The sequence below is a fragment of the Chinchilla lanigera genome, unplaced genomic scaffold (genome assembly GCF_000276665.1).
Source record: "Chinchilla lanigera isolate Chin_1 unplaced genomic scaffold, ChiLan1.0 scaffold00133, whole genome shotgun sequence".
Taxonomy (NCBI): Eukaryota; Metazoa; Chordata; class Mammalia; order Rodentia; family Chinchillidae; genus Chinchilla; species Chinchilla lanigera.
Window position 1 is genome coordinate 643280 of NW_004955534.1, and position 12727 is coordinate 656006.

General features: G+C 43.0%; 1 protein-coding gene and 1 pseudogene across 2 annotated transcripts in view; one reads left to right on the forward strand and one right to left on the reverse strand.

Moving 5' to 3' along the window:
* The first annotated feature begins 4726 nt into the window (after positions 1 to 4726).
* The window catches only part of LOC102012894 (A-kinase anchor protein 17B-like), a 48916-nt gene continuing 40915 nt past the window's right edge, over positions 4727 to 12727 (forward strand). Inside the window, exons 1-2 of one of the 2 annotated variants that reach the window (XM_005410447.2) lie at positions 4727 to 5030; positions 9076 to 9139. The gene's annotated coding sequence lies outside the window, so the exon portion shown is untranslated. The remainder of the gene's footprint in view (positions 5031 to 9075; positions 9140 to 12727) is intronic. The other variant, XM_005410448.2, reaches the window with a different exon arrangement.
* The window catches only part of LOC102022853, a 1808-nt pseudogene continuing 756 nt past the window's right edge, over positions 11676 to 12727 (reverse strand).

The following is a 12727-nucleotide window of genomic DNA, read 5'->3' on the forward strand; positions in this document are numbered from 1 at the left end:
CCGAGGGAAAAAGGAGGAACAAATAGCAGGAAAATAACATGACAAAGATCATCCAATACGTATCACTAATAACCATCAACGTAAATGGTATCTATTCACCAATAAAAAGAAGCAGACTGACGGAGTGGATCAAGAAACAAAATCCAACAATATGCTGTATACAAGAAACACATTTAACTCAAAAGGAAATTCATAGACTGAAAAATCAAAGGCTGGAAAACCATACTCCATGCAATAAGAACCGAGAAAAAAGCGGGTGTAGCTATTCTGTTTGCAGATAATGTGAACCGCAAGAATGATCAAAAGAGATCAAAAGAGATAAAGAAGATCGCTACATACTTGTTAGGGGAAAACTTCAATAAGAAGAGATAAGTTAAACAAATAGATCACCCAGCTACTAAAGGCAGAGCTTGGACTAAAGCTTCCACATTCTTAGGCCACTGTTTTAGGAAACTTCTGAAACTATAAAAAATCAATTAATTAGCTGGGCGTGGTGGTACATACCTGTAATCCCAGCACTGAGGAAGCTGAGGCAGGAGGATTGCTGTGAGTTCCAGGCCAGCCTGGACTACATACTGAGTTCAAGACCTGCCTGAACTATAAAATGAGATGCCGTCTTGAACCACTGCCCTCTAAAATCAATTAATACTTGTAAGAACTCACTGAAATAGGTTAGTGTTATTTATTATCTTAGCTCCACTTACTAAAAGAGTGATTAAACATGTATGATACTAACTGACTACCATAATTAAATATGTTTTAATCACTCTAAAAGGAACAGATTATTAAGTAGGCTTATCCTTCTAGGGATTAGCTTTCAGTTTCTTGTGCAACCAGTTTAAAGATCACCACTTTTCACCTGGTATCTTAAATTCCTTTTTTGTTAGGCATAAAGTCTGCTTTTTCCTTAAAGCAATTATAGAGTCATTAGATAGGCTGCATCTCTGTCCTCCTCCAGTTGTCCTAGTAAATGAGTGAGTAGGGCAGAAGAGCATACTGACCGAGGACTTCTATAAATTATTAGAAGGCATCCATTCCCCTGTTGGGTTCCTTCCAAATGACCTCCATAGGCTGCAGTTTCTTATCTCCTTTACTATATGGAGTAAGCAGAGGTTGTAAAATAGACTTTAAGAAAATATGATTTATTGTGATAAACATTCTCTGAATATGGTCAAATAGTTGCCGAAGCAGCCTTTAATCACTGCATAGAAGAATCTTTAATCATTAAATGACTTGGAATTTTTAGTTCAAAATTTGTATTGAAGCTGTTGTGTCACAGACCTAGGGAGTAGTATGTGTGGTGTTCAGAGTTTCTTTTCTAGGATTCTTGTATTTTCTTCCTTCTAGTGTTCACTGCTCTCATGCTGTCTACTTTGGTGTCCCACCAGAGCCTGTCATTTCCAAAAAGTATTGCTAGTGTTAAAATGATTTCGTATTACCATTGAAATAATCCCCACCCCATGCCCCAATGTCAGCAAGCAGGAGTGATAGGATTATAGACAAAGCTGAAAGGACCTTTGTAAAGCATCTCATCTTGTTTTATTGATGGGGAAACTGAGTCCTAGACTCTAGTTCTGAGTCCTAGAGTCAAGAAACTGAGTGACTTGCCCAAGGTTACTGGCAGAACTAAACTTTTTTTTAGAACTAAAATTTAAGCACACCGAGGAATGGTTTAACCTATGAGTTTTCAATCCCTCCCCCTATAAAATAGAAATCAAAGTATTTACTCAGGTTATTATGAGGCTCAAATATGAGAAATAAGTGAAAAGGTTTTGAAATCTGCAATTTGATACAAGTATCTTTACATTTTCTTTTTTTTCCATGAAGCCATCTGTTTTCCTTATGCTAGATGCTAATAAGTAGGAAATGTTAACAGGTGATTCTTTCATGTGGGATTTGCACTTGGAAAGAGGTCTTTAGGACCTATTGAACACTGAGAAAGGAAAAAAACACACCAAATGGCTGAAGAAGTATTCCAGCTACCTCTCAAATTACTCAGATGTGGCAAAAAGCAATGGACAGACATGTTTCCACAGTAATAGTAAAGCATACTTTCAGAGGAGCTAAGAACTGTGTAAAGAGACAGAAAAACTGCCCACACAGTAGTTCAAGCATGCGGGGTGAGGTTGGACAAAATTAACTTAACAATCCCTTTAACACTGAAATTCTGTAGTTATGTAATTGCAACTGGTTCCTTTTAACAACATACACTCGTGTTCATGCTCTTTCTCTTCAGATTCAGAAACACTGACAGCTATTAATATATCACAAATTGCTTAATTGATCTTAAAAATGAAAAACAAAGAGGAAAAAGAGTCCAACACACAGAAGCATAAGCATACACAGGGCAATTTAACAAGTTGGGCCTTGTGTTAAGTTGAAACAAATTTGAAAGGAAAGGGTCATAACCTATAGCCTTCAAATTGCCAACCTTAGTGGAATGAGTTTAAATATTATTTAATGATAGTCAGCAAGGGCGAAAATCTCAGTTTCAGTTTCTTTAGCCTTTAGTTTATTTATATAAATCTGAAGTCCAAAGCAATCATCCTAATGGGCTGCCTTGAGCTGGGTGTAGCTTAGTGGTAAAACACACCTACTGGGCATGTACAAAGCCCTGGCTTGATTCCCAGCCCCTTCAAAACCCACCAAATTAGCTGCTTTGATATTTACGTAGCAGTGTGAATGGAAATGGGGACATTACACCCTATTTGGAAGCACCTAATGGAGGGATCAAATCTTTACATTTCTGTTCATTTCTTATAGAAAAAATAACACGGGGCTGGGGATTTACCTCAGCAGCACAGTGCCTGCCTGGCAAGCGCAAGGTCGTGAGTTCAACTCCCAGTACCGGAAAAAAAAAAAAAAAAAAAAGAAAACATAACACAAAAATTTATTGCATACTTAAGGCCTGGGAATAACAGACTCTAAATATTACCAATTTTATGCCTCCAGCATTTTATACACAGTGGATGTGCATGGTATTTGTTCAATGAATGAATAAGATACATCAGTGTGTTGTAGGGCAGGTATAGGAGAGTAGAGAGAAGGTTGTTCTAGACTGTATAAAGAGCATGGAATTGATACCATGGCTTATTTGAGAAACAACAGAAAGTTCAGTTTATGTGATGTCAAGGGAGCTCTATGATGGCGGTAGAATAGCTGAAAATGAGGTTGGCTAGAGAAGACCAGATCACCAAGGGTTTAACGTGCTGTGCCACAGGTTTGACTTTATCCTAAAAGCAATGGAGGTGAGGGGAGGGAGCCAAAAAGGATTGGAAGCTGGGGTGGGATGTAGTGTCATGATTATATTAGTGTTTGAGGTACAACTCTGACTTCCAGTGTGAAATGGATGAGAGGAATGTTGGGAAGGCAGCCAAGAGGGTGAAGGCCTACAGGCAAGAGGACCAGTTGGGAGCAGTTGGAGTACAAACAGGAAGGGTGTCTGAGCAAAGGCAGTAGTAGCAAACAGAGGTGAAGATCTTTTCAGGACAGAATGAGCAGCAAAAAGATCTTGATAGAAGAGAGTGAAATTAACACCCCTCTCATGCCAGACAACCCAATAGAAAACGGCCCTGTCACAGCAGCCACAGTGAGAAACACCCAAGGGGGAGCTGAGAGCAAGTCTAATAAGTGTCAATTTCGTGAGATCGCTGTGAAGAAAGCAAATGCCACATTGGGGAGCTCAAGCTGAAAAGTCATCCAGACAAAGGATGTTTCTATCTTGGTCTGCTCTGTAGAGAAGGGACTGTACCCTGGGTGGGGGTAAGAGAAGGACAGACTCAGTTCTCAGCTTCTACTTTGAACAGATCAGTTCCACGGGGGGCCTTGAATTTATGCCTTTGGAGGAACGGTGGATCAGAAGGAACAGTGGATCAGAAGAATTGTCTTCAAATTCGTGGACCACCATGGGGAAGGAGGGCCAAGGCTGGTTTTGCTTGGCCTCCAAGGGCACAAGTTACCAGGGGCTCAGTGTCACACAGCCTTAAGCCAGGAGGCCAGGGACTCAAGTAGCATCCTGCAGAGCCAGTGAACACCTGACCCTTGCAATTTTCCAGCTTATCAAGGAAGGGCTCCTGTACATGAGACAAACAACAACAACAAAACAAAAACAAACAACCAACAAGGACCAGCAGCAGTGCGGGTGTGAAATCAGTCTTGATCCTCGATGTTCTTGCTGACCTTGTTATGTGTAGGATCTGGCTGGGTGGGTGGCCGTTTCTCAGCAGTCCTGCCTCAGAGATAAGGTGGGCAACACTAACTCTCTCGTTAGCTTTTAAAATATACGTTTCTTCCAAGGAAACAGGATGTGTATAGATCGGCAGACCAGGTATGCTGCAGCCTCTGAATCGGTGTAATTTTGTGGGTCGGAGTGGGGCTAGCCTGTGTAGAGCCTCGGAATCCTCAGGAGCCGCAGCTCAACGGGATACACTTTGGCTCCAGCTATGCTGCACAAGAGGGGCGGGGTTTCTTGAATGGTTCCCCAGGAGAAAGCGATTGGCCCTGGGGAAATCGAAGGGGCGGGACTAGTCTATTGTTGCCATTGGTCCTGCGGGCAAGTTGGGAGATGGCAGTGTGGGGGGCGGAGTCCGCGAGGGGAGGCAATTGGTTTGGCGAGGGCCTACCCAGGGAGCGAGCGGGCGGGCCAGCGAGCCCGCAGCCCGCCGCCCGCAGCCCGCCGCCCGCAGCCCGCAGCCCGTAGCCCGCAGCCCCCAGCCCGCAGCCCGCAACCCGCAGCCCGGAGCGGGAAGGCAGCCGCCACGAGCTCGCCTGGGCCGCAGCGGGGCGAGGGGTATACAGGGCGTTGGCACCGGGGCGCGCGCCTGCGTCGCTGACTTGGATGCGGCGAGGACGCTTCTGCGTTGCGTGCGCTGGATGCGAACCATTCAACAGCTGGCCTCGCGGGCAAGAGTCGCGGGGAGCTACGACGGCGGTGGCTGGAGGGAGGCGGCGGAGTCAGTGGCGATGGTGGTGGCGGTGTCGCTATCCCAGCAGAGCCCAGAGTGGAGACGCAACGGCTCCTGAGGCTCCCGGTAAATGTCCTTCGCTCTGCTCGCAGAGAAGGCAGCCACAGCCCGCTGCATCTTGGTCAGCTGGCCACGCTGGCCTAGCGGAGCTGTGGGTGCCTCTCAGACAGGGCCACACTGGACCCTCTGTGGGGATTGGGGACAGGCTACGCAGGGGACCTGGCTCTCCCCTCCTACCTCAGCGGAGTTAGGCTTTCTAGAGATGCGGCTAGGCTCTTCCCAGGGTCCTCTTGCTTCACCCTAGACCCTGCGGGCTCTTCCTCCCGCCCGGACGCCACTCTAGGGGGCGCGCTGACCACTACTCCGGTGGAGGTCAATCGAGGCATTTCCCTAGGGTAGGTTGGCAATGATACCCTGCTAATGAGAGCTGAAGATGCCCTCTATTGCTCGATCAGTAAGCCAATGGCTCATCCTTCTTGCAGCACTTATCCAATTAATCATTAGCAGAGTTCTGCGCCCCACCCCCACCTCATCCCCTCCTGTTGACCAGGCCCTTGTCTTCAGAGACTTCAAGACTTGAGGTTTCCAGTGTGGGTGGAATAAGATTTGTTTCCAATTTGACCGTCCAGAGCTTGGGTTGGTAGGCAGGGGTGAGGGAAGGAAAAGGGATGGGAGAAGCTATACAGTAGGGGATACTGCCATCTCTGCATTTGGAATCATAGTCTTGGTCCTTGGGACATACGCCTTCTTTTCATTTGATTACCCAGGTTTTGAGATCATTACTGAAGAACTTCTGAATGCTACTAACTCAAAAGAGTGACTTGTGGTGGAACACTGGCTTCCAGTAGGGAGAAGTGGTGACCCTTTTGGCCTTTTCATTCTCAGAGATCATGCCCATTTTGCCCTAGGTTCTTCTCGCCTCTGATCTAACTTCATGTTGTTGAAACTTAGGCAGCACAATTGGAAGGGCTCAATTTTCATTCTCAGGAAACAATTCTTTAGCATAAATTCTATTTATATTCTCTTAAATTCTCTTTTTTAAAATTTGCTTTTTAAAGAGTATAGTATTGGGATAGTCACATTTCCTATGCTGTTTTTCTTTTGGGGGGGGGTCCTCTCAAAGCATGGAGTAACTTGAAGCACAGAGTAACTTCCATGAAGGTATTTTTCCTTCAGTTCTTGTTCAGCACAGAGAAAAGTGAGAAGTGGAATAAGCCTGTGGGCACTGTAGTCCCAGCTACAACACACATCAGAGGATGGATGGGGCTGGCTTGAGGGGGAGTCACATTGTAGGGCCAGGAGCTGCAGTGGCCACCTTGGTTTCTGTAGTGGACCACAGGCTTTTCCTTTAGTCCCAGTGAAAGATCACACTTTCGGTATGGCTGTTTGTCCAGGTTCCCCGTCACATACTCAAGAAAAGACAGTGGTCTTTATCTGGCTTCTTGTGTCCTCTCCAGCATCAGAAGGAAAAGTGAGGTTTGGGATCTAGGGAAGGTGGAGGTGAGGAACATGTAGAATACAACATGGTGGGGGGTAGATTATTGGAAATATCACAGCAGCTTTCTGCAATGAGACTAACTACATATTTATTTTCCCAGCATGCACCCCTGCCTTTCCCAGAAAGAGGGACTTGGGTTAACTTGTCTCAGAGGTGATGGTGTTAGTTATGCAACTCTAATTCATTGTCCACTTGAGACTATGGATTTTCTGCTATATCCAACCTACTCCTGGCACTTTAAGAAGCTTCACAGCCAAGGTGTGGGCTGAGGCAGGCCTGATACCTGGGATACAGAGCACACATGGGCTACCTGGAATCCAGCAGAGCTTTGGTCAGAAGAGGCTGCATAAGAGCTGTAGCATTTATAGAAGAAAAGAAAATTCAGTGAAAATTGAGTAGCCATAATAATAATAAGGGCTCACATTAATTGAATATGTATGGGGGTTTAATATTTTAGTATTATTTCATGTAATGAATCACAATCATGTAAGAACAAAATAGAAAAGAAAAGGAAAAAAATCCTGTAAAGTAGGCACTATTAGGGGTTAGGCAACCCTAATATAGAATTCTGAAATCCAGAATTCAAAACTTTTTGAGCACTCATGCCACACTATCCATAGAAGATTCCACACCTGCCCCCATGTGACAGGTTGCAGTCAAATAGATGCATCAGAAATATTGTATATAATTACCTCTAGGCGAATTGGTATGGCATGTCTATGAAACATGAATTAATTTTATATTTAGACTTGGGTCCCATCCCTATGTCTTTGTGTGTGTTGTATATTCCATAAATCCAAGATCTGAAACACTCTGGCTTCAAACATTTGGGAGAGGTTGATAACTTAGAGTTACCAACTTCTAAAGTTCAAAGAAGTAACAAATCCAGTGATATTCCCCTGCCTGTTCAGTGATAGAGGTGGAATTTGAATTCAGATCTGAATGAGAGCAGGCCTTGAATTTAAAAGCATTTTGCTTTTTATTGTCACAGAAAAGTTTCATATAAAAAAAGGTGAGATGTGAGCAAGACTGAACGGTGGGGAGAGGATAGTCTGCAGAAGGCATCCCCTCAAGGAGAACCAGCCCAACTAGAAAGAGACATGGACACAGGGATATAATGAAATACGTGGCTAAAGAAGTGGAGGAGGAGTGTATTTTGGAGAGCCCTAAAGGGAACTTGTGATTTGATACAATGAGAAATAGGGGATGTTTGGGCTGGGGATGCATCTCCAGTGACAGAGTACTCACCTAGCATGCATGAGGCCCTTGGTTCCATCCCTATTAAGAAAAATGAAAAGAAAAAATAGGCGATATTGTGAAGTATTGAGCAAAGAACGTGACGGAAGTAGTACCACTCATCTGGTATGACCTACCTGCGTCTCTGAGCCTGTACCTTTCTCCTCCTCCCTTGAGAACCTTGCCTAGATGTCCATATATTTAACTTCTGTTTTTAAATTTCCTGAATGCTTCTTGACACTGGACCAGATGCATGCAAATGAACAGAGTCCTGGGTCCAGTGTACAGAAAGAGTAAGCTAGAAGATCTGGGTCAAATAAGCCTTAGATGGGTACGTTTCAGCCTGTGTACTATTTGTAAATGTAAATTGAATTAGTGGTCAGAATAGAAAAAAAAACAAGGACTCAAAAACCAAGATTTGCAGCTTATCTTGAAGCGTTAGAAGGCCTGGGCTATGTTCTCCTGCAGAACAGACTTCTTTAGCTGAGAGCCAAATGCTCTACCTCTCTTGCCCAGTCCCTAGACACTCCCCGCCTTTCCCAGGACCTACCTGGCTGTGTGGGCTCTGGACTCCTGTTTAAGGGAAACAAGCCCCTGTGCAGGAAGATTCTAATTCAAGATTAGCTTCTTGCTTTACTATATAATTACAGAATTGTCAGGCTCACTGTGTCTGTGAAATGGGAATAACCATAACACACAGAGATGCTGCGACATCACTGTGGAAGAGCTAACTGCCGGGGACTGGTGTATCCCAGCCTCTTGTGGCCTGGGACTGAAATCCTGCGGTACTGGGGCCCTAGAGGACATTTTGGTGGGACTTGCTGTTCTGCTTCATCCTGTACTTGGGCTCAGGCTTTCTTTCTATTGGATATTTTATGAGTACAGGATCTAGTTCAAAATGATAAAATGAATTTGACAGCGACAACTTGGAAGGGACTACCTAAAAAATAGCATGTTAAAAATACTAATTTGGAAGTCCCTGAAAGAATTCTGTATGCTCTAGTTAGACAAGTACAAACCACTTTTGTGTTGGCATCTGGTCAGGGAGACCTTCAGTGTACAAGTCTGTCTGGGAACTGATGAGCATTTAGCATCTCTGGGCCTTGCTTACCAGATGGCAGTGGCACCCTTCCCTATGCCAGTTATTGTGACAACTACAACTGTTCCTATGTATGTGCCAACACTCTTGAAGGGAACAATACTGGCACATTGAAAACCCACAAAGCATATCCCCAGGAATCTTAACATTCATTTGGTGTGAAAGAATGTGAAGGCCACGATTGTTTATCTGTGGCCCAGTGTCCTGTGTCTATACTGATATTCACAATCTTCTTCCACAGATTCCAGTTAATTGTCTCCATTTCTTTGTCTTTTTAGACTCAGTTCCCTGAGGGTGATTCATCACTGTGGCCCCCGAAGTGTCTAACAGAGCAGGCGCTTGGTAGGTACATAGAACTCATCTCAGTGTTCAGTGATCAATGTTAACAGCTCTAGGAGTCCAGAAGAACATGCAAGTCTGCATTATCATTTCCACTGGTCTCTAGGTGCTAGTATTAGTATTTTTAAATACGGAAGTAACACCTTCAGAATGTAGTTGTTAAGCAAAGTTTCCATCTTAGGTAAGATTTAGCCTTCTTAAGTTTTTAGTATGTTCCAGGTACTGTTCTAGGCTATGGCAATCTATATACATACTGGTGCAGCAGACATATGCAGTCCCTGACCTTCTGGAACTTATAAATTGGGGAGGGGAGGAGATGAGCAAACAAAGCCAATTAACAAATAGTTATGATGATATGCATTTGATAGTTTTAGTGTTACAGTGAGAATAAAATGGGGTGATATGCTACTGAGTGGCAAGGGTGGAGGCAGTGCTATTTCAGAGTGTTCGGGGAAAAATTCTCTGAGGAATCTCATTGACATTCAAGTCAAATCTGAAGCTATAAGAAGGAGCCAGCCATAAATAATCTTGGGGAGAACTAAATCACAGGGAAGACAGAACCACAAGTGCAAAGGCCCTGAGGGGTGATTCTGATGTATTTCTGGGGCAGTAAAAAGGCCAGTGGGGCTGGGCAAAGAGAACAAAGGCAGGAGGTAAGAAGGGGTGAATGAGTTGAAAGAGGTAAGTAGGGGCCATATATTGAGGGTAAGCGGTTTGAACTTTCTTCACAGCATGATGGGAAGCCACTAGAGAGTTTTGAACAAAGGATGTTCTGACTTTAGGTTTACTTATTTAAAAATGTTTTGGTGGTGCTGAGGATGGACCTTAGGGCCTCAAGCTGGCTAGACAAATGCTCTACCACCAAGCTATGCCTCCAGGCCCTTATGGTTTCCTTGAAATAGCATTTTGGCTATTGTAAATAGCAGAACTCTCTAGGGAGAAGGCGAGAAGAATAGTTTATGAGGTTCTTGCAGTAGTTCAGGTGAGATACGAAGGTGGCTTGGACCTGGGAGGTAGCAGTAGACGGAAGTAGATTTGTAATGCTTGATAAAAGTAGAGTCAAAAATCGAAAACTAAAACTAGAAATTCCATTTGACTCAGCTATTTCCCTTTTAGGTATCTTTCCAAAACAGTTAAAGTCATCTATTACAGTGATACATGTATATCCATGCTTATAGCAGTACAACTCATAATAGCTAAATCATGGAAGTGGCCCATATGTCCATCAACAGGTGAATGATAAAAAATGCGGTATTTAGACACAATGGAGTACTACTTTGCCATAAAGAAAGATAAACTTGAGTCACTTGTAGGAGAATGAATGCACCTGGAGACCATAATATAAAGTGAAATAAATCAGATACACAAACTTAAATACCACAAGGTTTATGTTATATGAGAAACAAATATAAATAAAGAGCAAAGTAAAAGACAATAGGAAACAGGGAAAAAGATCTTTTGCAAAAGGGAAGGGGACCTGGACTGGGGATATATCTCAGCGGTGCAAGTGCCTGCCTGGCAAACACAATGTCCTGAGTTCAAGTCCCAGTACCAAACCCCCCCCCCAAAAAAACAACAACAACAACAACAAAAAACACAAAAAGGGAAGGGGACCAAGGGATGGAGGAAGTGAAGGAGAAGGAGATGAAAAAAAGAATTAAGGTATATTATTTACATATACCAACTCCCCATGGTGAATGTAATCATTATGTACTGCAAACATGTACTGATAAAGCTAAAAATTAAAACAAAGTAAAATGATTAATCTGACAAAAAAAGACTTGCCAAAAGATTAGAATCAGAGAGGAAGGAATGAATAACTCTAGGTTTTTGGCCTGAACACCAGGATGAATGGTGGTCCTATTTATGGAGATGAGTGAGATTCACTGCGTGGGAAGGAGCCAGTCAGAGCTTGGGGACAGGTTTGAGGGATGAAAGTTAAGAGCGTTGGTGCCCTTGTTAGGCTAAGATGCTGGCGAAGTATTCAACTGGACACACTGAAGAGACAGTTCCATGTGAATAAAAGGTTGGCTGGTTCTCAGCCTATATAAAATTTAACGCAAATTATAGCTACTTTGAGCTGCCATTATATACTTTTTTTTTCATACCAGGACTTTTTTCACGTGGGACCTTGCGCTTGCTAGGCAGGCACTTGCGCTACTGAGCTGTATCCCCAGCCTGCTGCCATTACATACTAACAAAGGTAGCAGACATAAAATGATAATGATTCAGTGTGAGCAGGGCCACAAGGGAACCAGGTATGTTCATTCTCCTGATGGGCTGATTGACTTAATGTTTCAGGAGACTGATTTCATAGTCCTGGTGAGCCATATACATTTATTCCTGACTATTGATAAGATAATATCTTCAGAGACAATAATTTCTGAGTACAATACTTTATTACATAATTTACTGGTAGAAAGTGCAAATGACTTGAGGCTCCTGTTTCCCTAATCCTTGGCATCTCTGGCTCTCTTTGTTTTTCTAGTAAAGCAAAGAGTTAAAAGCAGGTGGTAGCTAAGTTAAAAAGGAAAATGTTTCAAACATGCACGTTGTCTCTAGCTAGAAGTTTCAAGCCACCAACCAAAGAAACTTCAGTTCCTGGGTGCCCAGCAACATTTTCCTTTTCTGCAGAGTAAAAAATGTAATCCACAGTTATGGCACTTTGGAAATGACAAGTGGTCACTTCTAGAATTCCAGGGTCAGGAGAGTAATGCGCAAAAACAGATGAGAAGCTGAAATGGTGCTGTCAATTTGAAGATAACTTTTCAGCTGATACTAGGATCTCTTTCATCGGGCTGTCTTTGTGTCAAGTCACTATCTTTCTTTTCTGCTTTTGGTACCTGCTCTATCTCATACACACAGTCCTGTGAGGTACCTAAGTTTGAGGGCCAAATTGGAATAGGTAAAATTTTTTGTTCTTGTGAAGACTGTTCTTGGTCCCCATTCTTTCCTATATCAAGGCCTGAATAATTCAACTCTTCCTTTACGAAACTATAAAGTGGAGAACCAGGAACAGAATTAAAGTCACCACACATGACAATAGGACAGAAACTACCATCTTTCTGATGAGCAACACTGGAAATCTCTGCCAGTAGCATTGCCAATTAGATCATCTTAATATCACCTAACCTTGGATTCTACAACAGATGCAGGACAGGCAGCATAGAAATTTTGGGCTACAAGAATAAAACTAATCCAATATTGTCTCTGTCCAAGACAGGAATATCAGGGTCGTGGAATTCTACTGTGTTCACTGATAAAAGTGAAAATTTGTAATGTTTAAAGCAAATGGCACAGCAATCATGATTCCTTCCCATTCACATCTTATATTCACAGTGATAACTCCATGATCCCAAACTTGGCCTGATTTCTGTTCTATAATGATCTTCTTGAACTTCTTGTGGATAAACTACATCTGCATCCAAGTGTTTAATTTCTTTCAGAATACTGAAAAACTCCAGGGTAATACTGGCCACCAGCAGTGTCCGTAAAGGTGCTAATTAACCTCCAATAAATCTTGTGAAAGTATATTATAGGATATAACTGAAAAGTCAAATATGTTCTCACTGTCTTCACATTTCGTTTTGT